This window comes from Mustela putorius, unplaced genomic scaffold (assembly GCF_011764305.1).
Source record: "Mustela putorius furo isolate JIRA1106 unplaced genomic scaffold, ASM1176430v1.1 tig00537227_pilon_pilon_pilon, whole genome shotgun sequence".
In the NCBI taxonomy this organism is placed as follows: Eukaryota; Metazoa; Chordata; class Mammalia; order Carnivora; family Mustelidae; genus Mustela; species Mustela putorius.
Window position 1 is genome coordinate 14,423,308 of NW_025422368.1, and position 12,687 is coordinate 14,435,994.

General features: G+C 38.2%; 1 long non-coding RNA gene across 3 annotated transcripts in view; it reads left to right on the top strand.

Moving 5' to 3' along the window:
- Positions 1-12,687, top strand: part of LOC123389980 — an 82,919-nt gene that overhangs the window by 13,138 nt on the left and 57,094 nt on the right. Inside the window, exon 1 of one of the 3 annotated variants that reach the window (XR_006604660.1) lies at positions 1,163-1,645. The exons of the other annotated variants lie outside the window; for them this stretch is intronic. This is a non-coding gene — a long non-coding RNA (uncharacterized LOC123389980). Of the gene's footprint in view, positions 1-1,162; positions 1,646-12,687 lie in introns of those variants that run through there. 3 annotated transcript variants of the gene reach the window in all.

Here is a 12,687-nt window from a genome sequence, read left to right on the forward strand (position 1 = left end):
ATCTTATCTCTAAGGCAGTGAAAGGAAGTTTTGGGTCAAGAAATTTTAAAGATGACTTAAATTTTGAGACGGTGAGAAAACTACATAACTAGCATACTATGACTGGTTAGTCTGAAAAGATGAAAAAAGACAAAATCAAAGTTCATAATGTAACAGGTTTATACAGGACACATGCAAACTTCTTTACCAGATCACTAAGCGTTAGAATGGGAGAGGACAAACTTGACTGAACAGCAGGACTATGCAGAAACTTAGAAGTCATCCTAATCCAGTATCCTTATTAAAAATCAGGAAACTGGTGAGGCACCTGGGTAGCTCAGTCAGTTAACTGTCTGACCCTTGGTTTTGGCTCAGGTCATGACCTCAGGGTCATGAAATCAAACTCCGTGTCAGGTTTCATGCTTGAGTCTGCTTGAAATTCCTTCACCCTCTGCCCCTCCTCCTGCTTGTTCTTACTCTCTCTCTAAAATAAAATAAATAAATAAAATCTTAAAAGAAAATAAGGAATTGATACCCCGGGAAGTAAGGTGACTTCCCCAAGGACACCTTGCTGATAATAGCTAAGCTGAGTCTTAGTCTACTGGTCCACTAGTCTGCTACTCTCCTGACTCCATTCTGAGGCCTCATAGAGAACTCTGGCTGGGAAATGCTGCTTTACCATGGATTCTTTGGGGGCCTATTCAATTCATTCTCCTTTTTGCAGTTCTGAATCAGACAACAGCTGAAATAATTTATTCTAAGGTAAAAAGAACAATAATTATGTCCTATCTCCTCCATGGAATTCTACTGAGCACCCTCAAAGAGAACTAAACTGAGAAAGCCCTAAACCAAAGAGTCAAATGTCTACCCCACCAGTCTGTGATGTCGGAGATAATGAGAGCCAGGGCCATTCTCTTGGACTTTCTAATATTGTAGAACCTAGGGTACCTGGGTGGCTCAGTCTGTTTAGCATCTGCCTTTGGCTCAGGTCATGATCTTTGGTCCTGGAATCGAACCCCACATTGGGCTCTCTGCTCCGTGGAAAGCCTGCTTCTCCCTCTGATTCTACCCCTCCCCCTACTGATGCAATCTTTCTCTCTCTCTCAAATATATAAATAAAATCTTTTTTAAAAAATAAAATTCTACAACCTAGATACCCACTAGGTCTTGTTAAAAATAAGAAAATATCCTCAAAATGGAGTCATTTATGCTAGAGCCTATGCCATCAACTGAGACTTAATTACAGTTTTGATTCTCCCAGAAATAGAATTTTAAGCTAATTGATCAGGAATACCTAATCAGTATTAATTAGGAAACTGGCCTAACAGATCCTTGCCATCCACTACCAGGAAAATAACCTTTCAATAACTAATTTGCTTTTTTACCTCTAGTACTACATCCTTGTTCCTCCTGCCTTCTGCTATAAACTCTTACCTTGTATAGCTCTTCAGAGCTCCCTTCTATCTGCTAGACTGGCTGCTGCCTGATTCATGAGTCACTTAACAAAGTCGATAAGGTCTTTAAAACCTACCACTGAATTTTATTTTTTTAACTATTTTGATGCTAGAAGCGGGATTCAAAGTTTCAGAGACAATGAGGAACAGAGAGATCAATACTCACTGAACCCTCTTCATTCTCTCTTTCTCACCATATCAGAGAGTCATAGGTAAGTTCCTCTTGGATCTGAACCCCTTATTTTTCTTTTTGCATGTGAACTTTCTACTTTTATTAAATTTCCAACCCAAGGTTAACAGGTCAATCTTTACCCCTGGGAAGCTTAATAGACCACCAGCTTAATAGCCCTGGAGTGCTTAGCAAGTCAGCTTAAACTGGCAGACAGTTCCACTTGGCAAGTACCATTTCTTTGGTTACTGCTGGTGTCCACAACACCATTTCCTTGTTTACTGTTGCATTATGTTATGTGCACATTAGGCAAAGGAATGATTGATTTATCATTAATAAGAATCCCAATATCCAAATGGCAAAATTTGTAGGCATGGTTCAAGAACTTTGAAACTGTTAGAACATCATCACATAAATCTACGATCCCCATCATAGGATAAGTTGGTCATACAACATTAGATTAACATTAAGTCACAGGCAAAGCTTGAGAAAATTTCCATGCAATAAGTTTATGCTATAAAACACCACAAAAATCTTCAACCCACAGCCCTCCTAGATATTAATTTAATATGAGAGAAACAAGATTTAACTAAAGAAATAGGATCCTCAAGTTCCAAAGGATTTAGTCAATGCCCTAAAGAAGTGCACTTGAAAGCAAGGGCTCTCTAACAAAGAGAACAGGATGCCTATTTCAACTGGCACACAGAAGCATCCAAAAGGCTTCAAGATTCTAAAATATCTTATTGAAAGATTCATTGTAAAAAGCTAATGAAAAATTAAAGATGCAAGGTGTACCCAAAACTAAAGACTGTAAGACTGTTGTGAATCCTACTGTTCCCCTTTATCCTTCTTTATCTGAGTACTACTAGTGCTCTGTTTGAATTACATTTCCACTCTGAAGAGACTATCAAGTCATTCTCTTTTAAAATAAGATCACCCAAGGCTGCAGGTGATCCCTTCAGGTATTTCACTTTCTTGGTCAAAAACTAAACTAAGGGCCATAATTACCTCAACCTAAGGAGGATTCCTAAAAGTTTTCTGAACAACTTAGAGTCTTCACTGTGGCCTATGACCCTGGGCTGGCAGATCTTTAAGCCCAAAAATAGATGTAGAAGGCAGCATGGCATCGTTCCAACAGTAATATTTGAGATCTTCAATCTCCAACTTGGTTCCTCTCAGGAAACAGAAAAAGGTCACAAAAGAGGAACTGATCTTAAAAAGCTATTCCCAGAGTCTTTCCGGTGAATAACATTAATAGTTCCACACCAGATCATGTCATCGAGGGGAACAAGATGGCAGGGAAATAGGAAGAGGCACCATTTCAACTTGTACCCTAAAGTGAGCTGATTACCTACCAAAGGACTCTGATCACCCATGAAATCAGCCTGAGATTAGAATTATAGTCTTCTGGATCTTTACGGGGGTGCCAGTGAGCAGGTAAAGCAGAGTGGGAACATCGGACTGATATCGGAAGATATCAGGGAGAGGGAACCACCAGAAGTGACCGATTGGAAAGTAAAACCCCAACACAAGAGTGCCCTGTGAATGGGGACCAGCATTAACTTGGAGTCTGGTTGAAAACACTCAAAAAGAGCAAAGGATCACAGGCGGAAATTATGAGAATCGGGGCAGTTAGGGACAGGGTCTTAAGTCCCCAGAGCCAGGACAGCCACCCCTGGTGCTGAGCCAGAGGGTGCGGCAAAGAAGCCAGGTCTGGGTCCCTGAGCCTCCAGTGGGCCTGAGGGCGTCTGGGTGGCAGCTCGCATGAGTGGCTGGGAGCCTCGCCAGCCAGCAGTACCCCAGCCTTTTGCACTCTCCAGGCTTGCGCCGCGCTGTGCTAACAGAGTCTGAGTTGTACCCTCCCCACCCCCCAGAGGTGCGTGCAGGCACCAGCCGGGGCTCTCTCGGACCCTGAGAGTCTGAGCACTCCCAGCCCGGGCCAGTGGGAAAATCTCAGTGTACTATCACTGCTTGGGACCTCTCTGGCAGTCTGGAGCTGCCCAGACAGCTGTGGCTATCATGGTTTTGGGTACAAGCAGGAGTTCCTGTGATCCCAGGGACCACCACTGGGAACGTGCTCTGCCAGAGGCCGAGGGGGAATTTCTGTGCTCTGGAGCACCCAGAGGGGAACAGACAGAGGCTGCTTTCTGAGAAAGAGGTCTGGGGCAGTTTACTTTCCTCTACACCTCCAAAACCATCAAAAGCTGCCAAGGCAAGAGAAAATAAATGAACAAACAAATTAAAAAACCTCCAGAGTGCAAAAGCCTGAAAAACCAGTTTCCTCAGAGCCCACCCCCTTGATGGGGACAGGACTTAACTCAAGGAACAATGCCTGAAAACCCACGAGCAGGCCCCTCCCCCAGAAAACCAACCAACCAAAAAAATAAAAAGACCAGAGAACCACCACCACTACTTCATAGATACAACTTTTTAATTTGTTCCCACTATTCTGGTCCATTTTTTTTATAGATAATTTTTTAACCTATTTACCATCAGTGAGATGTCCAGTACATCAAATTCCATAATAACATTTTAACCTGAACTTTTTGATACATATACCTGTGTTTTTCTTTTGCTTTTCTATTTTTTAATTTTTTTAATTTTATTTTAGTTTAGTTTATTCTTTTTTTATTTTTATTTTTTAATATTCATATAGAATTAAACTTCAAGGTAATCTCCTTTCCCCAATAAATGTTACCTCTATAGGTAAACCAGTTTTTAATCTCCCTTTATCTTAGGAAAGTTGAGTTCTTTAACAAAGATACCAAGATACATCCAGGAAGAATCAAAATAACCTTCCTCACCCACACTGAGAATTTATAACCACTCTCCCATCTTTTTCTTCTGCCAGTGTTTCTGTGTACTTGTTTTTGTCCTGGTAGTATATAAATCTTATATGTGGGGTTCTTTTTGATGAGGTTCTTTTTTCGTTTTGTTTTGTTTCTATATATTTATTTTTTCTCTTGTCATCTACTTTTATTTTTAAGATTTATTTATTTATTTGGCAGACAGAGATCACAAGCAGGCAGAAAGGCAGGCCGAGAGAGAGAGAGAGAGAGAGAGAGAGAGAAGAAAGTAGGCTCCCTGCAGAGCAGAGAGACCAGCGTAGGGCTCAATCCCAGAACCCCAGGATCATGACCCAAGCCAAAGGCAGAGGCCCTAACCCACTGAGCCACCCAGGTGCCCTCTTGTCATCTACTTTTATCAGTCTTTTTGTTTGACTGCTTTTGTTTGTATACTTCATAAATCTTACCTTGTGGTCCATTTGGGCTGGGTCTTCTCTTTTATCTTTCTTTTTATTTCTTGTCTCTCTCTCTCTCTCTCTCTCTCTCTTTCTCTCTCTCCCCTTTTCTTTTCTTTTTTTTTTTTTTTCTTTCTTTTAGGTGGGGACTCTTGATTGCTCAGAAGTGTTCCAGGATGCATCTTGCCTGCACTACAGCAGATACATTCAGCTACATCTATTCAGCCATCTCTCACCAAAATGACTAGGAGGAGGAATGCCCAACAGAAGAAAAATTCAGAGGCTGGGCCTTCTGCAACAGAGCTAATGGCTATGGACATAGACAATATGTCAGAAAGGGAATTCAGGCTAACAATTATCCAGGCAATAGCTAGGTTGGATAAAGCCATGGATGACAAAATGGAATTGATTAGGGCAGAAGTGAAAGTCACCAGGGATGAAGTTCACAATGTTCTCAATGAATTCCAATCTAATCTAAATTCTCTAAAAGCTAGGGTAACTGAGACTGAAGATAGGATTAGTGATCCTGAGGACAAACAGATAGAGGAAAAGGATCAGGAAGAAGCCTGGAACAAATGGCTTAGAGCCATGAAAACAGACTTAGAGAAATAAATGAAGCCATGAAACATTCCAATGTCTGAATTATTGGAATCCCTGAGGGGGAGGAGAAGGAAAGAAGGCTAGAAGATATAGTTGAATAAATTCTCCATGAAAATTTTCCCGATCTTGCAAATGGAACCAGCATTCATGTACTAGAGGCCGAATGGTGTCCCCCAAGATTATAGAATCTAGAAAGACCTCGAGACACCTGATAGTGAGAATGACGAATCATAATTGTAGACAGGAGCTCTTGAAAGCAACTGGGACAAAAAAATTCCCTATGTACAGAGGAAAGCCCATCAGGATAATGTCAGACCTGTCTGCAGAAACCTGGCAAGCTAGAAAGGGCTGGCAAGACATATTCAGGGCACTAAATGAGAAGAACATGTAGCCAATAATACTTTATCCAGCAAGACTGACATTAAAAATTGATGGAGAGATAAAGAGCTTCCAAGACCAGTAAGGCTTAAAAGAGTATGTGACCACCAAGCCAATACTGCAGGAAATATTAAGGGGGGTTCTATAAAAGAGGAAAAATCCTAAGAATATCATTGAACAGAAATATATGGAGACAATCTATAGAAACAAAGACTTCACAGATAACACTATCTCAATAAAAACATATCTCTCAATAATCATTCTCAGTGTGAATGGCCGGAATGTGCCCACAAAATGACATAGGGTTGCAGATTGGATAAAACAACAGGACCCATCCATATGTTGTCTACAAGAGACCCATTTTGAACCTAAAGATATACCCAGACTGAAAGTGAAGGGATGGAGAAACATCTTTCATGCCAATGGGCCTCAAAAGAAGGCTGGGGTAGCGATTCTCATATCAGATAAATTAGATTTTAAATTAAAGACTGTGGTCAGAGATACAGATGGACACTACATAATTCTTAAAGGGACTATCCAACAAGAAGATCTAACAATTGTAAATATTTATGGCTCCAATATGGGAGCAGCCAATTACATAAGAAAACTTATGTTTTTGATATATTGATACATATTGATACAAATACATTAGTAGTAGGAGATCTTAATGTGCCACTCTCAGTAATAGACAGATCATCCAAGCAGAAAGCCAATAAGGAAATAAGAGCATTGAATGACACATTGGGCCAGATGGCCCTCATAGATATATACAGACCATACCACCCTAAAACAACAGAATAGTCATTCTTCTCAGGTGCACATGGAATCTTCTCCAGAATAAACCACATACTGGGTCACAAATAAGGGCTCAACTGATACCAAAAGACTGAGATTTTTCCCTGCATTTGCTCAGATCTCAATGCTTTGAAACTGGAGCTCAATCACAAGGAAAAGTTTGGAAGGAACTCAAACACCTGCAAGCTAAAGACTGCCTTGCTTAAGAATGCTTGGATCAACCAGGAGATCAAAGAAGAACTTAAACAATTCATGGAAACCTATGAGAATGAAGACACTTCAGTCCAAAACCTATGGGATACAGCAAAAGCAATCCTAAGGGGGAAATACATAGCCAACCAAGCCTCCCTCAAAAAAAAAATTGAAAAATCCAGAATCCACCAGCTGTGTCTACACCTTAAAGAACTGGAGAATCAACAACATATTAAGCCAACTCCACACACAAGAAGGGAAATAATCAAGATTAGAGCGGAGATCAATGAGATAGAAACTAGAGTACAGTAGAACACATCAATGAAGTTAGAAGCTGGTTTTTTGAAAGAATCAACAAGATCAACAAACCATTGACCAAACTAATCCAAAAGAAAAGAGAGAAGGCCCAAATTAATAAAATTATGAATGAAAAGGGAGAGATCACAACTAACACCAAGGAAATAGAAACAATCATCAGAGGTTATTATCAACAGTTATATGCCAATAAGTTAAGCAACCTAGATGAAATGGATGCATTCCTGGAAAACTATAAACTTCCAAAATTGAGCCAGGAAGAAACTGACAACCTGAATAGACCAATATCTAGTAATGAGATTGAAGCAGTGGTCAAAACCTCCCAAAAAACAAGAGCCCAAGACCTGACAGATTCCCGGGGAATTCTACAAAATTTTAAAGAAGAAATAACACCTATTTTCCTGAAGCTGTTTCAAAAAATTGAAGCAGAAGGAAAACTTCCAGACTCTTTTTACAAAGCCAGCATTACCCTGATCCCCAAAACAGGCGAAGACCCCAACAAAAAGGAGAATTACAGACCAATATCCCTGATGAATATGGACGCTAAGATTCTCAACAAGATCCTAGCAAACAGGATCCAACAGCACATTAAAAAGATTATCCACCATGACTGGGGGGATTCATCCCTGGGTGGCAAGGATGGTTCAACATTCACAAATCAATCAATGTGATAGAACAAATCAATAAGAGAAGAGAGAAGAACCACATGGTCCTCTCAATTGATGAAGAAAAAGCATTTGACAAAATCCAGCATCTGTTCCAATATTCTTGGTTCCAGGGTTTTTTCTTCCAGCACTTTGAATATATCATACCACTCCTTTTTGGCCTGTAATTCTGCTGAAAAATCAGTTGATAGGCTTCTGGATTTTTCCCTTGTGTGCAACTGTTTTCTTTTCTCTTGCTACTTTAAAAATTCTGTCTTTATCACTTCTTTTTGCCATTTTAATGATTATGTGTCTTGGTGTGGACCCCCTTGATTTTTTGTTGGGGGTGATCTGTGTATCCTGCATCTGGATTTCTGTTTCCTTCCCCAGCTTTGGGAAGATTTCAGCTATTATTTATTCAAATAAATTTTCTGCCCCTTTTTCATCTCTTCTTCTGAGATTCTTTTTTTTTTTTTTTTAATGATTTTGTTTCTTTGAGAGACAGAAAGAGAAAAAAACACTAGTAGGAGGAGGGACAAAGGGAGAGGCAAGACCCTGGGATCATGACTTGAGCAAAAGGCAGACACTTAATTGACGGAGCCACCCAAGCACTCCTTCTTCTGAGATTCTTATAATGCTAATGTTATTATGCTTGATAATGTTACTGAGTTCCCTTAACCCAATTTCCTTTATTATTATTTTTTTCTTTTTGCTATTAAGCTGGGTTGATTTCTGTTAATTCTGTCTTGGTCCCTGATCCATTCTTCTGTTTCCTCTAATCTGCTATTGATTTCCTCTAGTGTATTTTTACTTTCAGTTACTGAGTTCTTCATCTCTGATGGGTACTTCTTTTTTTTAATGTTTTCCATCTCTTTGTTGAAGATGTCACTGAAATCTTCCACTCTTCTCAAGTCCAGTAAGTATCTTTATGATCATTACTTTGAATCCTTTATTAGGTATATTGCTTATCTCCATTTCATTTAGCTCTTTTGCTATGGTCTTGTCCTGTTCTTTCATTTAAGTATATTCCTCATTTTATCTAACACTCTGTGTTTGTTTCTATGTATTAAGAAAGTCAGCTATCTCTCTTGATCTTGAAAGTAGTGGCTGATGAGGAAGACGTCCTCTGGTCCCCTGTAGTAGAATATCCTCTGTTCACCAGACACTACAGGGGTGTCTGCTATGTGCACTGCATATACTGAATGAGCTTGTGAATGAGCTGCATATGTCTTCAGTCTAGTCAGCTTCAAAGGCCCATTTTTTGCCTGTTGTTGGTGCCCTGGGCAGGGTTTGGTCTCTATGCTGTTAATTGGTCAGTATGTAGGTGCCTTGGATTTATAGTTGGTTATGAGCCAATTAATTTTATGAAACTGCAGACAGAGGCTCTGAAATCTGAGTAGAAGTTACATTCTTATCAGAGACACTTATATTTATAAAGGAAATCTCCATTTGTAGACGCTGTACCAGGAAGAGGGGAATGACACAATCTCAAATTTGTCAATGACAAAGGAACAACTTAAATCTGTATGTCAATCTTACTCTTGTTCACTGTGTTTTCCTGGTAACTTCCCATAACTGGCTTCCCAACCCCAGCATCTTCCTTGTCTTTAGCTGAAGATGGTATTTAAGGTGGTGTCTTTGTCCATTTTAAGGAATTATTCAGTTTTCCTGGGTATCTCCCTATATACCAGAATATATACATGTTATTAAAACTCTGTTTGTTTTTCTCTGTTAATCTGCCTTAAATCAATTTATTCATAGACTATCTAGAAGAACCTAAAAGGGAAGAAAGGAAAACTTGTCCATCTCTACAGAGGGAAAAAAAGAAGGATGATTCATTACTTCTAAAGCAGAATTTGTCAATTCAAGCCCTAAAGGGGAAAACTACATAAAGATATGCAAACATAAATTGAAGTATATTTAGTTATTGAGTCTGTATGTCTAAAGAGATAAAAATCTACAGGGAAATGAGCTCACCAATCCCTGGGGCTATTGTTAAAGAGAATCTTGGCAGCATTTCATTTCATTAAGTAGAACGTGGGGAAATTATTCATTATAGACAAGCTTCTTTACTTTAAAAATAGTCTTGTACCCAGGCTTTATTGCAAGATTTCAAGCAAATACCCTTTTTCTCTAAGAACCTAAAAAGTAAGCAATGATCTCTATACTCACCATTAGTCACCAAAGCACACATGTTGGAGGTGATTTCAAGGACTCATCTCATCATTCCTCTCACATTGAAATCTTCCCAAAGACAACAAGATCCCTTATTTTGAAATATTCTGGGGGCTTTATCAAGAACTTTTAGTGTGATTTTTTTTTAATTGTGCACATAAACATTCCTATTTATTTAGTTTATAGTTTATAATTAGACGGTTATATTAAAAGTTGTCCACTAAACAAGTGTCCTTTAAGAGTTTTGCTAATGCCAGAAAAATTTAAGATAATGAGAAAAAAATGTGAAATGTTACTATTTTTAACAGAAGCAAAATGTAGTTAAGATTACAATAGGATTGTCAGTAAAATGCATACCTGGTATGCTAAGAACTTATGAAGTGCTTAAAAAATATTTGTTGAGTGAATGGCTGATGTTTGGCCTTATGGGAAGAAGTGTCACTTAATGATAAGAATATAATGTTTCAAAGTAGAAAATTTCAGGAACTTGAAGGAACAGCCAAATGCCAGTAAGTTATGAAATAATACTATCAAACATGCAATTGGTAGGTTGACTTTGCTTATGATAAGCCAATTAAATAAAGCAATGAACCTGCACTAAGTTTTTAGAGAAGCATTTGGATTTTGATAGCTTTGTTTGCATAACTTTGAGATACAGATAAAAGCAGCAGAACTACTTTATTCTGCTTTTTTTTGCAGGAGTATCCGTTTTGATAGGTTTTAATTGACATTGTCAACTGAGAAGAAGAGGTGAAACTGAAAAAGAAAGAAAGGCCTTTATTGGGAGGGGTTCTCAGAACTGCAATTTGGGGAGCACAGATTCTGGCAATAATCAGAAATGTTTCCTGCCTGTGAGGAAAAGCAAGGGGTTTTATAAGAGAGAGAGGAAGGAGGGGAACAAACGCTTGACTTAGAAAAGGAGGAAAAGGAAATAAAAAACTGTCAACTGGTACCAACATGATGAGCCACTTCTGTTTTTACACTTTGATCGACGACTTTATTGGTGTTATAAAACAAAACTATCCCTGGTATGTTTTCATTAACCACTCTGTCTTCAGAAAGTCCCCACTGACAGTTTTATGGTCTGGATCCCAGTGGTCCTGTGGAATTTACCAGCAAGTGCTTGCAAAACAATTAGTATCTCTGAACCAATTCAAGAGGTCTTTTCACCCAGTGCAAGAATTTAAGTTAGAAAGGAAAATGAAACTTCAAAATGGAGTCTCTCTTGTCCAGAAATTTTATATCATTCTCATAGCATAAAGGGGTCTTCTCCAAAGGACTGTGGCTCACCCATCTAAACTGAATCTCTTTGCATGAGAAACAAGCGATATGAATAAAAAAAATTAATAAAGCACAGAGTTTGGATTCTGATGCACTAGCACAAATCAAAGCTCCAACATTTATAGTTGCATTGGCAAAAAACTTAATATGTTTGTTCCTCTCTTTTCTTATTTGAGAAATGGAGACAATAGCATTTACCTTCCAAGATTGCTGTGAACATTAATGATAATAAATGATAATAAAAAATTCTTAACATATAATGTTAACTTTAAAATGATTATCAAAATTATAAAGAATATGCCAAAATGAGAAAATGTTAAAAAATTAAGACAAATTATAGAAAAATTATTCACTTAAAAATAATAACATTGAAGACTATGATTCTGGTTGGACAGCATAAGCCAGAATCTGAACTATTTTCTTTAAAAAAAATTTTTTTTATTTGACTATAGTTGACACACAATGTTACATTAGTTTCAGGTGTACAGCATAATGATTCAATGGAGCCAAAAGTATTTTCTACTCAATATGCTGGTTTTTTATTTTTCTATCTGTATAAAAACATTGGAACTTACATTAAAGTTGAAGACTTTGAGAACAATGAGTGTCTATATGCCCTTCACCTAGAGCCAATAATGGGACATTCAACATTTTGCCATATTTTCTCTTAGTCTATTCATACACATGCATACACTCTGGGTGAAGAGTGCTGGGTTAAGATTGTCACATAATAGTCATCCACGCCAGAGAGCTCTTTCAGAAAGGGATTTTCATGATATTATCTTTTCCCCTCAGCTCTATTCAATCTTTTCTCTTTTGAGAATACGTGAAAAATACCATGACAGTTCATTCCTAGATACCTCTGCATGCTTTTCCTGAGAATAAGGACATTCAACAAGCTATCCATCCGAAAAGTAGGTGTAAACAAACTGAATTGTTAAGACCAGGGACTTTTTCTTGAGTTGGAAATCTCTGCACTTTTCTAGGTCCCAATTTACATTGGTAGCTTTTTTATTACGAAATTAGAGTTCTATCAACAGTAACAGTATTCATGAAAATGTGCTCTCTTTTTCTGAATGGCTACAAAAACTTCACCAAATTATTTAAAAGCTTGGCATTTACGTACTTGCCTGTAGACATAAAATAGTTACAGAAGACCTTCAAGTCACTCGGGTGCAAATATTGTATACACACGAGCCTCATAGAACATGTGTTTTAATATAGCAATATAGCTGAGGAAACATGAATGACTGTTTATAAGCATCATGACTATGTAGACACATCCAAAGATCTGAAGACCAGTTTTCCAAAATTTACTATGCCTTTCTGAATTTTCTTTGCTCTACAACTTCTTTGGACAATAACTCAGTTGTCCTGGGTTAAGATTGTCACACAATATCCATCCACCCCAGAGAGCTCTTACATAAAGAGACTTTCACAATAATATTCCTTCCGCTCAGCTTT